This window comes from Hypomesus transpacificus, chromosome 3 (genome assembly GCF_021917145.1).
Source record: "Hypomesus transpacificus isolate Combined female chromosome 3, fHypTra1, whole genome shotgun sequence".
NCBI lineage: Eukaryota > Metazoa > Chordata > Actinopteri > Osmeriformes > Osmeridae > Hypomesus > Hypomesus transpacificus.
In genome coordinates, this window is record NC_061062.1 from 5,640,790 (window position 1) to 5,656,389 (window position 15,600).

At 40.5% G+C, this 15,600-nt stretch overlaps 1 long non-coding RNA gene across 1 annotated transcript; it reads right to left on the reverse strand.

Annotated features, from left to right (window-relative positions):
* Nucleotides 1–5,179: 5,179 nt before the first annotated feature.
* LOC124485464 lies at nt 5,180–7,157 on the reverse strand. The gene is made up of 3 exons (XR_006958065.1): nt 7,064–7,157; nt 5,937–6,035; nt 5,180–5,542 (listed from the first exon to the last, which is right to left on the reverse strand). It is a non-coding gene; the product is annotated as an uncharacterized LOC124485464 (long non-coding RNA).
* Nucleotides 7,158–15,600: the final 8,443 nt, after the last annotated feature.

Here is a 15,600-nt window from a genome sequence, read left to right on the forward strand (position 1 = left end):
CATATTCTACAGGAAAGTGTAGCCATATTGATATTTAATGTAGAGCCAATTCCAGTATTAAAGGAATATATTGTAGAGGAGATGGGAATAATTGAGTCTGGACAACTTTTCTCTTTTGGCACACTCGTGGGTTGGTCAAAGCAACAACAACAAATGGTCTGTCACCGTTGCCAAAACTGAATACACAAAACGAAAATATACCTAACTTCCTGGCCTAGAAATTAACAGTTAAAAGTGCCTGATGTGAAAACCAGAGTTGATACTGAGCCCTGCAGTATATCAACTCTGGTTTTCACATCAGTCATCGCCGGATTATAGTTTTGTCTATCTCGGTAGTCATACTCCCGGTTACTTACAAGTCAAGTACGAGTATTTTTGTGAGATCTCTTTTCTGAGATCTGTGAGATATTTGTGAGATTCGTTGCTAACTTTGTTTTTTACCTGTGCATCTAGGATCACCAGCCAACCTTGCCACCCTGCCAAACCCCTGCACAGCCCTCCCTGTCTGTCCCGTCTGTTCTGCCTCTGTCATTCCACTCTGCATTAACCCCGGCATTAAACCCTTTCTGTATCATCCCTCATAGTTTTTGTTAGTCTGTGTTGTGCATTTGGGTCCACTACCACCACCCCCGTAACATATTGTTTATCAATTAAATAATTTATAATACATTACAGTACAATTCTAGAACTATAATCATTAGCTGTATCACGGGCATGGCACTATCTATAATTCCAGTTATTAATATTTGTGACAACTTAATCACCAAATGCATCACGGGCTCTGTGCACTATATAGCAACGGGAGCAATGGTCGTAAGACTTTATAAAAGATGCATGTATTAAAGTTATGTATCGTGATTATTAAATGTATGTCTTATGAACTTAGAAGTGTGCTCAGACTTAAAACATTGTGTCTCACACAGGGTGTGGGAAACAGGCTATATTTTGTGTTGTTATCTCTCCATTTCAGAAGCAACCTTGAATCCGGGCTGAGACAGCACCCGAGCAGGTGGGATGCGTGGGGAAGAACAAACTCCCTGATACACGAGAGAACAAGCTCAACCCTTTTTTGATATTTCTGTTTCAATTGCACTGTATAATATATGCTGGGGCAGGGACAGATAGCCAGTTGGACTTCGTGAACCAGCCCAAACTCTGTTGCGGGTAGGGAAACGTAGACAACCCCAGAGCTCTGTACTTGTTGATTTCCAACTGCTGCATTAAAGCTGATATTATCGGACCTCTGCGACTCCAGACCACTCTTTCTAGAACACATATTTGTGTCATTGAATACCATCATTAAAAATTGGAATAGACACAGAAATTTAAGTCCTTCAAATGGTGACCCCGACGCTGAAAAGAAGGAGTCCAGAGGGTTCTGGCTCGACCGACGGATCGGGAGAGAGACCCATACACCGGTACGAGGAGGCAGACGTAATCGTCAGGCGCCAACATGAGAACAGGTAAGCAGACACCTGTTAATACAAAGTACTGCTATTCGGAACTGAGAACCAAATTTAGACGATTACTATGTTTCATCGTACCTAGTCAAACCAACAGTGGTGGGAAATAAACCATTGTATGTTACTAAGGGTTAGAGTCCCTGAACACTGTCTTTGTCAGGGGAGGTTAGAGTCCTCTCCCAGGGTTAGAGTCCCTGAACAAGTAATATTTGTGTGGAGTCAGATTGTGTTGAAAAAAAAATAGAGAGTGTGGTGTGGGGTTTTTCTTTGACCAAGAAGTTAAAGAAATCCGAGGAGAGATGGAGAAAGGTGGGGGCTAAAGTCCCGTTACTTGAGATCTTACAAAGGTGATCCCAGAGGGTATAGTTCTGCATAATTATGTGAGTATTAATGCTGAGAGATGTGTTTGTTTAGATGAATTCCAAGTTTGGTGGTTAACAAATGCGTGATCAACATTTGTTATTATTCCTAGCCAAACAGGGAGGAGTAAAAACTTAGAGTAATTGAGAAAGTGAGAAGTGTATTACATTCAACCATATAGTAACTTCAAAATATTAAAACAAAATATTTTCATTAGGTATCTATGGGTCCGCAAATGTCAATTCGAAATCCGTGCATTACGCATGCTGAGGGCAAAGGAGTATTCTATATTACATGCTTTGATAAGACTGTTGAGAAGTTAAGGAGTAAGGTTTTGTGTCTTACGGGTTACATTGTTAAATTGCGGGTTTGAAAAAGACAAAGGGAGCATTTTGAGTTATATTTTATTTTTGTTTTAAGGGCATTGTTTGGCTGACATGATTACAGAGCGTAATACTGACATGAGGGACGTAGGTCTAGGAGCAGTTTTAACAGTTTTAATCTGAACATGGATTTCATGACACAAAATTATGATATAGATAGTGTAAAGTACTTTTAAAGTAAACGTTATTTTATTTTGGTTTGAGGAAATGTGAAAGATTGAGGAAGTGATTAGATGGTTACATAAAAGATTGGTTTAGAGTGGATCATGGAAGGTTATGAAATGAAACGATAGAATGTTTTTCGGATGTGAAGAGATGATTGGTTTAAACATTGATATTTTTAAAAGAGACTATGCATATACTTTGAAAGTATATGGGCAAACATTTTAAGTCAAAATAGTAACATCTAGAGTTTTTAAGAGTTTTGATAAAGGTATTAGATGCAGTTTGGTTAAAAAGGAGAAAGATAAAATATTTACAATGTATTTTAATTTGGAGTTTAATTTTAATTTGGTTTTAAGTTTTATTTCAGAGTTTTATCAGAGCCTGGCATACTGTTTGGGATAAATAGTTAGGCTGTGATAATGTTGTATTAATAAATGGTATTAGTGCATGAAGAGGGTTATTATTGGTAGCAGAGTTCTGAAATCATTTGGGAAGACTCATCAAGTTTGATAAATTGTGGTTATGATGGTTTGAGCTGATTGGCTCGTTTTGAACTGCAGCAAAACGAGTTATGAAGTTCTACCTATCTGACCTTTGTAGAACTTCACTTTTAAAAGAAAGAAAACGTTTTTTGAAGTGAAAGAAACAAGACTAACAGTTGATTTTGTTTAAATAAGGAAACAAAGAAACAGATTGTAAAGGGGGCTCGGACAGGAGGAACTTATGTTACTAAGGAATCTGTTTCGTTATGTGCTGATTTGAGCCATGGAATGAATCATATCTCAAACAGGAGGGATGGAGATAATGAAAGAGTGTTTATAGCATATGGATTTAAAAATTATTCAAGGAAACTTTAAGATTTTTTTTAGCATACCCTATTTGTGCAAACAAGATATGCATGAACTTTATTGAACTAAAGAAATGTGAACGGGAAAATACTGCCTGGTAATTATAGATACAGTATGTTTACTATGTGAATTGAAGTCTTTCCCAGTCCTATACCAGATGCATAACACCATTTGAGTTGATTTATTGGAGATCATATGTAATACCACAACTTAAACCTTTCACATAGCATGATGAAGAGGCGGATCAAAATGGTTAACTGATTTAATAAAAATGCTACCTAGAAAAGAGATATGTTCTGCTAAATTCTGTTCCAGGTGAAGCAGTAAACCAAAGAGTGGAGGAGTTACACCAGGAGATTAGTTTGACGGTTACATTTTGAATTCAATGTCTTTTTGATAATTTCTTTTATTTGTTCTATATTTGGATATACAACCCTGTTCTAAGGCCCCATTCCCTAGAGACCCTGTCCCCCCCTTTCTCACTGGATGATCTACCTCTTCCCCTTGCAGACCCTGCCCTATTTGCCCCTATGCCTCATCAGACCTAGGAATGGTCTGCCCCCCCCCCCCCCCTTCCCCTTGAAGACCCTGCCCCACCTGCCCCCATACATCATCAGATGTTCGGGAAAGCCTGTTGTACATTTATGGACAGGACCATTCCAGGTCATCGAGAGAACCTTGCAAGCCCTAAGGGTGCTGGGGAAAGGGAGTGTGTGGAACCACTGGAGCATGTGTTGTGCTGTGCATGAGTTGGTGGAGAAGTGCCAGGAGGGCCAGTGAACCTTTTGCTGTTGCCACGAATGTGAGAGTCCGGAAAAAAAGGTTACGACTAGGTCAAGAGTGTTACTGCTTGACCATACTAGAATTGTACTGGACTAAGAAGGTTTCCGCTAATTGCTTTGTGTGGGCTATATCAATATCAACATGATTGTTGCTCTATCCCGTGTATCAGGTCCCTGTGCAACCAGATCATTGTCTCGGCAGTGGAGAACCCAACAAAGGGGTTCCAAATGCCGTTGCTGGGGGTGGCTGATCAGGACGAGGAGGTGGTGGTTGGTCCGGGCTATGTTGATTGATCTCTGGTGTTTTCAGAGATCAAAAGAGGGATTAAAGAATTTATAATACATTACAGTACAATTCTAGAACTATAATTATTAGCTTTATCACGGGCATGGCACTATCTAAAATTCCAGTTATTAATATTTGTGGCAACTTAATCACCAAATGCATCACGGGCACTGTGCACTATATAGCAACGGGAACAATGCTCGTAAGACTTTATAAAAGATGCATGTATTAAAGTTATGTATTGTGATTATTAAATGTATGTCTTATGAACTTAGAAGTGTGCTCAGACTTAAAACATTGTGTCTCACACAGGGTGTGGGAAACAGGCTATATTTTGTGTTGTTATTTTTGTATATTTCAGAAGCAACCTTGAATCCGGGCTGAAACAGCACCCGAGCAGGTGGGATGCGTGGGGAAGAACAAACTCCCTGATACACGAGAGAACAAGCTCAACCCTTTTTTGATATTTCTGTTTCAATTGCACTGTATAATATATGCTGGGGCAGGGACAGATAGCCAGTTGGACTTCGTGAACCAGCCCAAACTCTGTTGCGGGTAGGGAAACGTAGACAACCCCAGAGCTCTGTACTTGTTGATTTCCAACTGCTGCATTAAAGCTGATATTATCGGACCTCTGCAACTCCGGACCACTCTTTCTAGAACACATATTTTTGTCATTGAATACCATCATTACATGTTGGAATAGACACAGAAATTAAAGTCCTTCACAATTTACTCATATAACAAGCGTGTTATAGCTAGTGTTAACTAGCTACTGGTGTCTAGTTAACTATCAGATCACACATCACACCATTGCGCATGATTGCAAACTTCACCTCAGTTTTAAACCAAGCAGGCAAATAAAAAAGGTATTGTAATAAAGCATTATATAACAATTTATTATTGTATTTATTATAAAGTATCATAATATCAACTCAGACAGAATTGTGACACTTAAAAATGTAAAATAAATCCGTTATTTCAAAAAGGCTGGTTGGCACACACATATTTTGGATTCGAAAAATATCGGATGGACACTTCTTAACTTTGGGCTGGGCTGGTCTCTTCTGGGCTGGAGTCTTCTTAACTTTGGGCTGGGCTGGTCTCTTCTGGGCTGGAGTCTTCTTAACTTTGGGCTGGGCTGGTCTCTTCTGGGCTGGAGTCTTCTTAACTTTGGGCTGGGCTGGTCTCTTCTGGGCTGGAGTCTTCTTAACTTTGGGCTGGGCTGGTCTCTTCTGGGCTGGAGTCTTCTTAACTTTGGGAAATAAACAAGGGTGGAAATCGAGTCTGTCGGTAATGGTGGTTCAATATTACCATTTAAAAAACATGTGAAATATGTCCTACAAATAGCGGTGAAGATAGATATGCCATTTTTGAAGGTATGAACAAAGCACTGTCCAGATTTTTATCTTGGGAATATTTAACATCAAGTTTGAAAAGTTCTATGATTAAATACTTTCTGTGAAAGTTGTTTTACTTCTTCCTGTTCCTATAGGAAACCGTTCTATTAGATCCATTCGAGGTATCTTTTTCAATATAAACTTGAATTCTTTCACAACTTTTTCTTCATTGTTGTAGAATTCAAACATCTTGTCCAATATTTCTGGGCATGATTTGTTCTCGAGCTGGCCCTTCAGTATTGTTCTTACTCTGCATTTTTTCTCCCGAAGATACCAAGTAAATTTTTTTAGATGTTCAGATGTTAAGTGTTCCAGGATATCAAGGAGTTTGCTCTTTGAGGTCATAACCTGAAATACACAATTATCTTGGTTATATTGAGTACAGATCCAGCCAGGTCCATGTATGTGAGTATAATTCCTTATTCCGTATACTATTTCCTAAATGATGTAGGGCCTACTGATATCTATAAATAAACTAATGCAAAAAAGCTGTAGTAACGATTTTCCTTATATTTGTATTAGTAACCCTAATCACAATTTGATAATAAATTATCTTATTTTATCTCTGCAATTATAATTGCAGAAATAAGATCACAGCAATTATAATTTGTGTTGCCCTGTTAGTGTGGTGGTGTTGCTGTAAATGATTAGCGAACTGATAATGCTTATAGTTTCAACATCCACTTGAATTTCTTTCACATTATTATATTAGATTAAACTTTGTCATGAAACAGGTACAGTACAACAAAATGCAATTACCATCTAACCAGAATTGCAAATAGTATTAAGTAGGATACATTAAGTATATGTTTTTTACAAGTGAAATATATAGATGTGCAAATGTTTTAAGTCGCAGAAAATAAACTGTGACTGAGCTACCTTTCCTTTGACAGCTTCATCAGATTTGTATTTATTAATAAAACTAATGCTTTAGCGGGAGTCTCTGACTTTTGCCTTTCGGGATCAACAGTTATGTTGTATGTTTTCTCTCTCTCAGAGATATCTATTCAAGGACGTTATAAAACTAATTTAACAGAGCCTACATAAAAGTTTCCCCTCACTCCGCCATGTTGGATTTTTTCGAAAAGCCCGCGGGAATCAAATATGTATGAAACATGCCACCTTCATAATTCCTTCAAAACTCCTGGTTCTCAACCTATAACAATTTTTGTATTTAACTATTCAGTGTATGTATCCATATATGCCTACATCTATCTAGTCTATCTATCCATTTTAAGAGATGAGGCAAAAGTTACGCATAGCCTGTTTGGTTATTCCTTTTGACGTTTTGGTTTTGCTAAGCTCTCAACAAATGTAATAAAATCGTACTTTACAGAATTCACATAAGGTAAAAAGTAAAGTTGAAAATAACTTACTTGTTGGCGTTATGTTATTTAACGATAAGGATACTCTTCCTTCTCTGTAGTTCTCATGAACGGTATGGGACAGGAATGCTACTTCCTGTAAACCTCCCACAGTTGGCTCCTCCTCATAATAGATTGCACATTGGGTGTGCTTACAGACAGAGCTCAGAGCCAAATAAAAATGTTATATGGCTCCCCCGTGTGCTCAAGCCTTCGGCAAGCACAACCAGCTTGAGCACAACCAGCTTGGGCACAACCAGCTTGGGCACAACCAGCTTGGGCACAACCAGCTTGGGCACAACCAGCTTGGGCACAATCATTGTTGTCTCTCATGTATATTTATTATTATTTATTTTCGTTATTTATTTTCCCACTACGTCAGCACACGTTACCAACGACGCATAGATCTGACGTGCATAAATGTGCCCCAGATAGCAAGACGACATTGAATTAATATTGATTTTCCATCTAAATCAGTGGTTCCCAACCCTGGTCCTCGGGAAATGAATAGGTCGTTATCCAGGTCTGCAGAAGCCTGTTAACGACCATTCGTTTGAATCAGGTGTGTTGGAGCAGGGAAACATCTAAAACATGCAGGACAGGGGGTCCCGAGGACCAGGGTTGGGAACCACTGATCTAAATCATCAGAATGGTTGAGATTGAAATGTCAATGCTAAATAAACTTTGAATCACTATTGCAATACCGATGAAACATATAGGGTACATTCAAATAACATATATTTATCGTTCTCCTGATTATAATTCATTAAGCATTGATTTTTTAGTTGACCAGGTAACAACGATGGTATAAAGTAATTGAATTATATTTGACTGGGGAATATGATCGACAAGTCATTGAGTTATTATTAGTAACTACAGAGAATGTCTAATGGGGAGAACTGCTAGCCTGGGTGCCAGCCGAACTTAGCCCTAAGTTGGGTCTGGGGTCGTTCGGTTGGGGAAAAACTATGTCCAAACAAGAGCTGTTCGGACTAATGAAATTGTCAGGGCAGGCTTTATACTATGATGGACAGATGATCAACAGTAACGTAATCAACCACGTCACCAAAGAGCGCTTGGGTTGAATTTGTTTTCAACAAACCAGAGCCACAGAAAAAGAGAGTTGCGACACTTCCATAGACTCCCATTGTTATTGAGGAATGCGGAAGTAAAGCGTGTCTCACGCGACCACCTTATACCTGGACCACATTACACCTGGATACCACCTTATTCTCAGGGGGTTTACGGTAGAAATGATTATGGGTGCAACTTCCGGTGAGTAGCGGAAGTTGCGGTTTGCTATACGTTAGTCCCATAGAGTTAATATTACTAGAGGAAGCAACTTTTGTCTTCCAAGATGGCGTCCCCATTCATTTCTATGAAAAGTTCTCAGTGGGGCAGTGAGGCAAGCGAGAGCGCGAAACCAGACCGCGCCATCTTTCCACTTCCGACTCTACCGATCTAGCGTTAACAGTGGCTCGCTTTTACACCCGAACGCATAGCGGGTGGAACTGCCTTATTCAAGCGCGTCATACCAATGTTTGTGCCCTGACAGCCTCTCAGCGGCTTATGGAGGATGCAACGAATGTATGGAGTTAGATTAGTTTCATAATTCAAACAAACAAACGCAACACGATTCAAACAAATTTAACACGATCCAAACAAACGTAACACGATTCATACAAACATAACACGATTCAAACAAACAAACATAACACGATTCAAACAAACGTAACACGATTTTCAAATGTATTTCGTGATTCACAATTGTAACGCGATTCACAAATAAATGACCCTATTACATTCGTTTGCAACCTGACAAACACAAGTTACAAATCCCTGCATTCGTTGGTGTGAATCCTTGCATTCGTTCGTGTGGATTTTTGGAACTTTCCTGACGCGCTTTGATCCACAAATGCATTTTTTCTAAAAGATATCCTCAGCAGCCTATCAGATCGTCTCTTCCAATTTTAGCCAATCACATTAACGTGTCTATGTGGACTTCAACAACCTGCCATAATGTAGTGATGGGAAGTTCGGTTCTTTTTACTGATTCGGTTCTTTGAATCTCGTTCAGTAAAATGAACGAATCTTTTTTCGAGTCATTTGTTCATTTCAGGGGGGGGGGGGGGGGGGGGGGGGGGGGTTGGGGGCTATACGTCCACTGCAAAGGACGTATAGCCCCTATACGTCCACTGTAGGTTAGTGCATGACATGTGCACCAGCAAATACTATTTCAAAATAAATTCCTGCATTAAAATAATGTATCATGAGTTTGTATGATTTGGTCATGTATTATCACACTAGCATTTAATTATCACGTCAAACAATTACACTGCACTAAACTGTAAGTGTAAATGTAAAGTGAAAATAACAAAACCAGTCAGTATGATGACTTGAGCGAATATCATTCATTCACGTCTTACTAAAACAGCGGCCACGCGAAAGGGAATAAGGAAACTGTTTCCTCTACTAAAAAATACAATGCGGGTCACGTGAAAAAAGGATCCAAAGACTCGTAGAAAGGCCGAGTCGGGGAAGGAACTAATCATTCGTTTCCTCTAGCTACAGAGCCTATGCAGGTCACGTGAAAAATGATCCAAAGACTCGTAGAAAGACCGAGTCGGGAAAGGAACGAATCGTTCGTTTCCTCTTGCTACAGCCTATACAGGTCACGTGAAAAATGATCCAAAGACTCGTAGAAAGACCGAGTCGGGAAAGGAACGAATCGTTAGTTTCCTCTAGCTACAGAGCCTATGCAGGTCACGTGAAAAATGATCCAAAGACTCGTAGAAAGACCGAGTCGGGAAAGGAACGAATCGTTCGTTTCCTTTTGCTACAGCCTATACAGGTCACGTGAAAAATTATCCAAAGACTCGTAGAAAGACCGAGTCGGGAAAGGAACGAATCGTTCGTTTCCTCTAGCTACAGAGCCTATGCAGGTCACGTGAAAAATGATCCAAAGACTCGTAGAAAGACCGAGTCGGGAAAGGAACGAATCGTTCGTTTCCTCTTGCTACAGCCTATACAGGTCACGTGAAAAATGATCCAAAGACTCGTAGAAAGACCGAGTCGGGAAAGGAACGAATCGTTCGTTTCCTCTAGCTACAGAGCCTATGCAGGTCACGTGAAAAATGATCCAAAGACTCGTAGAAAGACCGAGTCGGGAAAGGAACGAATCGTTCGTTTCCTTTTGCTACAGCCTATACAGGTCACGTGAAAAATGATCCAAAGACTCGTAGAAAGACCGAGTCGGGAAAGGAACGAATCGTTCGTTTCCTCTAGCTACAGAGCCTATGCAGGTCACGTGAAAAATGATCCAAAGACTCGTAGAAAGACCGAGTCGGGAAATGAACGAATCACTCGTTGAGAGGACTCGTTACTCCCGAGTCCTTATAAGGATTCGTTCAAAATGAACGAATCGTTCACGAACGACACATCACTACCATAATGACGGACATCGTCTCCTTCAGATCATGAGCAATGTCGTCTGGTAGCATGTAGGTGAAATATTGCTTGTTAATCTTATTAAACCGATGATCATACCTGATTAAATATTGTTGAGAATGGCAGGATTCATGTTTAGTCATTTTCCGTGTTTCCTAGGCTAACGCAGAGCCCGGTGATTGGCTAAAATTGGAAGAGACGATCTGATAGGCTGCTGAGGATATCTTTTAGAAAAAATGCATTTGTGGATCAAAGCGCGTCAGGAAAGTTCCAAAAATCCACACGAACGAATGCAAGGATTCACACCAACGAATGCAGGGATTTGTAACTTGTGTTTGTCAGGTTGCAAACGAATGTAATAGGGTCATTTATTTGTGAATCGCGTTACAATTGTGAATCACGAAATACATTTGAAAATCGTGTTACGTTTGTTTGAATCGTGTTATGTTTGTTTGTTTGAATCGTGTAAGGTTTGTATGATTCGTGTTACGTTTGTTTGGATCGTGTTAAATTTGTTTGAATCGTGTTGCGTTTGTTTGTTTGAATTATGAAACTAATCTAACTCCATACGAATGCAAGTAAGCCGCTACAGAGACAATGAAATAAGAGCCATGTGACAGTTACATGCCTGTGTATGAACCAATGACTGTTAAGTGTGGTTGTTGCTTAAATAAACTAGCACAACATGCTAGCAGACAAACTTTGTATTGCGATCCGATTTTGTCTCCTTGCCGGCAAGCATTCAACTATTGTACTTTCTTTGAATCTGACGACTCTGTGCATTACTTGATAAATAAATTATCCTAACCTCCCACCCCCCTCTCTCTGTCAGGTGACTCCCTCCATCTCTCAGAGCTGAGGATTGTGCTGCTGGGGGGGAGAAATGCAGGGAAGAGTTCATCAGAGAACACCATCCTGGGCAGTGAGCAGCACATTGAGACAGAAGGGAAGGTCCTCCAGTGGCTTGTTGACAAATGTGGGAACAGGTATCATGTCCTCAACAATGAGAACAGGGCTGATGACACTCAGGTCACAGAGCTGTTGGACAAGGTGGAGGAGATGGTGGCAGGAAACAGAGGAGGTCACTATGAGATGGACAGAGAGATCCTGGTCCTCTTCACTTTTGGGTTTTCCTTCTTATCATCTTTGTTAGTTATTTATTATTAAAAGTTCAGGCACGATAGTTCAACAATACTCTTTGAAAACACCATTGGGCTAAAATACAGGTATGAACTTTTGAAAAAAAGTCTTGAATTTGTTTACTTTTGGCTTTCGTGGCTTTACTATGTCTTCTTTCAACGGCCTGTCCTCTTCACTTTCGTGTTTTTCCTCCATCTTTTTTCCTCTCATCTCTATTTGGCTTGGTTCTTCCTCCCCTTGTCTATCAAATTCACCATCTGTTTCTTCCTCAGAGCTCAGCAGTAGCTCTGGATCTTTATCAAAAATTGTACATCGAGGGGGATTTGGTTTCTTCATGACTGTACTGCTCTCCCCCCCCCCTAATCCCGCCAACCTTCTCTTCTCAATAATGAGGTCAATTTTTGCTTGTTCCCTTTTCAGTAACCGTTCGAGCTGAGCCCTGTTTGGATGTTTTAAGGCTTCCTCAACCTCTCTTCTTTCCCTGTTTGCCGTCTCCTCCTCTTCCTTCGTTTTCTTCCTAAGGGGAACCAATGTATTCTGTTGCTGTGCTGGCAGTTTCCTCTCCTCTTCCCTCGGTCTTTCAGCCTTACAAGTTTTCCTTAAGTCTTCTTCCTCTTTCTTCTTCCTTCTCACCTCATCAGCTTTCTTTCTCATATCTTCATTCTGTTGGTATTTGGACCTTTTCTTCTCCTCTCCCTCCCTTGCTTTTTTGGTCTCCAAGTCTTTCTTTTGCTCATTTTCCTTTCTTTTCTTAATTTCTTCCTCAAAAGCCAGCCGCTTGGCTTTTTCTTGTTCCCATTGCTGTAATAGCCTTTCCCCTTCCTCATTTGCCTTCTGCAGTTTGGTTTCAAACTCTTTCTTCCTGTTTTCCTCGTCCTTTCTCTTGGCCTCCACATGAAGCCTTTGTTCCTCCTCTTCCTCCCTCTTCTTGGCCTCTGATTCTTTTAGCAGTTTCTCTGCCTCTCTCTTCTTGGCCCAAGATTCTTTCAGCAATTTCTCCTTGTGCGCTCTTTGCTTCATCTTGGCCTCTGACTCTTTTAGAAGTCTCTCTTCCTCCCTCTTCTTGGCCTCTGACTCTTTTAGCAGTCTCTCTTCCTCCCTCTTCTTGGCCTCTGACTCTTTTAGAAGTCTCTCTTCCTCCTTCTTCTTGGCCTCTGATTCTTTTAGCAGTCTCTCTGCCTCTCTCTTCTTGGCCCAAGATTCTTTCAGCAATTTCTCCTTGTGCGCTCTTTGCTTCACCTTGGCCTCTGACTCTTTTAGAAGTCTCTCTTCCTCCCTCTTCTTGGCTTCTGACTCTTTTAGCAGTCTCTCTTCCTCCCGCTTCTTGGCCTCTGACTCTTTTAGAAGTCTCTCTTCCTCCCTCTTCTTGGCCTCTGCCTCTTTTAGAAGTCTCTCTTCCTTTCTCTGCTTGCCCTCTGATTCTTTCAGTAATTTCAACTTGTGCGCTCTCTGTTTCATCTTGGCCTCTGACTCTTTTAGCAGTCTCTCTTCCTCCCTGTTCTTGGCCTCTGACTTTTTTCGAAGTCTCTCTTCCTCCTGCCTCTTCTTGATGTCCAACTCTATGCGAGATCTCTTTTCTTCCCACTGCCTCCTCAGTTCATTTTTTGATTTTCTTGCATTCTCCTCCGTCCTTTTTGTCGCCTTCGTCTCGGTTTTCTCTCCTTTCCCTTGTGTTTCTTTCTGAGGTGCGTCATCACCAAAGCTCCCTGGTTCCTTGTTTGTGCTCATATTGCTGTCCTTCCTTCCTTCTCTATCTACCCGTTTGGTCTCTCCAAGCCTCTCTGTTCCATACTCCTCTTTCTGCCTCCTTCCTTCCCGGGGATGCATGTTTTCTTCACTTTGGTTTTTCCCTTCATCTGCTTTCTGTGTCTAGAGAGAATGAGAGAGTTACAGCCAAACTACTACACTGAATCAGGCTCAGTGGCTGATTCCAAATATACTGTTACACAAATAATATAATGTACTATTCCTCAAATAAAATACTGCACAAGGCTATGTGTTGTGTTAAACCACTCACTCTGAATGCTATTACAGACTATCTCATGAACTAGTTGTAATGTTATCAATTACCTTCACACTTTGTCCTTCCAGTAAAGTTTTTAGCTTTTTTACTCTCTTAGCTTGTGCTCTCAGATCCAACACTTTTCTATTGACTTCATCCACTGTGCGGTCACGTTCCTTTCGCTTGTCAGCAATCTCTTTTTCCTTTCTTTGCAAATCCTTTTCTCTCTGTTTTGCCTCCTCCACCTGTGCCCTTGTCTCCATCACTATTTTGTTGACCTTATTTATCTTGCGGTCACATTCTTCTCGTTTGTTGTCTATCACTCTCTCCTGGGCTTGTAACACTTTCTCTCTCATTCCTGTGATCCTTTTTTCTTCCTCCATCAGCCTTTGCTCGTTCCCCAACTGTTCTCTCTCTCTCTTTTTCATTTCTTCTTCTCTTTTCTTGTCCTCCTTCTGCCGTTGTCTTTGAAGGTTCACTCTCTCGCGTCTCTCCTCTTGTGCTTGGATGTTCTGCATCTCCACCGCCCTCCGCCAAAACATCTCCTCCTCCATCCTTATCTTTTGGCATCTGTTTCGTTTCTTCCCACCCCCGTTGCCTTGACGACCGCAGCCACAGGACACTTTCATCGTCTCATCACCTTCTACTCTCCTGCCTTCTTTGCTTCTTTCGGATTTCTCATCTCTACTGTCGCCATTCTGTTTCAAGGCCTCGATCCCTTCAGCTGTCCCTTTTCTTTTTAGGATCTTCTCATCCCAGCATCGGTCAAAGTCTCTCAGAGTGTCAAGGATCCCCTTTTTGTCCGGAATGTCCGTTTGAAGCATCTCATTGACCTTTGATACAGTAGATAAACAATAAGTTGGTTAAAATGGTAATAGACACTTAAAAGAAAGTGAAACTAAAAGAAATGAAGGTGAAAGCCAGTGTTTATAAGTAAAGACCTTGTTTCTCAGAACTTTGTTGTTCATTCTCCACTCTGTTTGGAGATCGGTCATCTGGCTCTCCAGCTCGGTCAAGAGGTCACGTTTCAAGCTGGACATCTTTTTTGCCATCCATTTCCTGTCTTCCAGGGCCTTCTCACGAAGGCAATCATCATTGCACTGCCTCCATGCCTCCATTTGAGTTGTGACACTCATTCTCCTTTACTGTGGAGGGAATGGGAGAGAAGTTAGAGATTGTGGGAGGCAACAAAAACAAGTCACATTTTGTTTGACTCTCTTTCCCTTCTTTGTAACTAATTATCTCATTCCTGTGATCCTTTTGTATACCTTAATCTCCAAATGTTCTCTTTCTGTTCTTGAGCTATGATACTCATACACACAGCACTTTTGCTTCGTCGGATAACATTCTATTATCAATCTCTTAAATCTCTCAAAAATCTCTGAAAGTATCAACCGTTAGATTAGGATTACTCTCTCTCACCTATGTTGTGGTAAGCGCCATGATATACAGTGTATTAAACAGCTCAACATTAGTCAAACTATCACCTCTAAACATAGTTGCAACCACTCAACCACAGTGATACAGCCAGCATTCGCTTAGGCCTTATTGTGACATCACAGAGACACTGTCATCAGTGTTCTTCTCCATGAAAACAAGTAAACATTCTTGTATGTCCCTAAAAGTTGCCAACTTCCACAGTTGAAATTTGTAGGAATGGCATATGTTTAAGACACGTTAAAGACATTAAGCCTAACATATCATTATTTAAAACAGATTGCATTTAGTTCAACCAAAAAGCTAGATTTTTACCACTTACTAACAGAAAATATGTCTCTCTTCAACAAATTTAGACAAGTCAGACAACAATGTCTCTTTTGCACTTACAAAACAAAAGGCTAAATCTGATCATGATGCACAAGCCCTGAATGTATACAAAACACTATAGTATGAATAAGTATAACTGATAAAAATGCAATGATATATCAAAGATCAAAGACGTAAGTGCAACTGAACTACA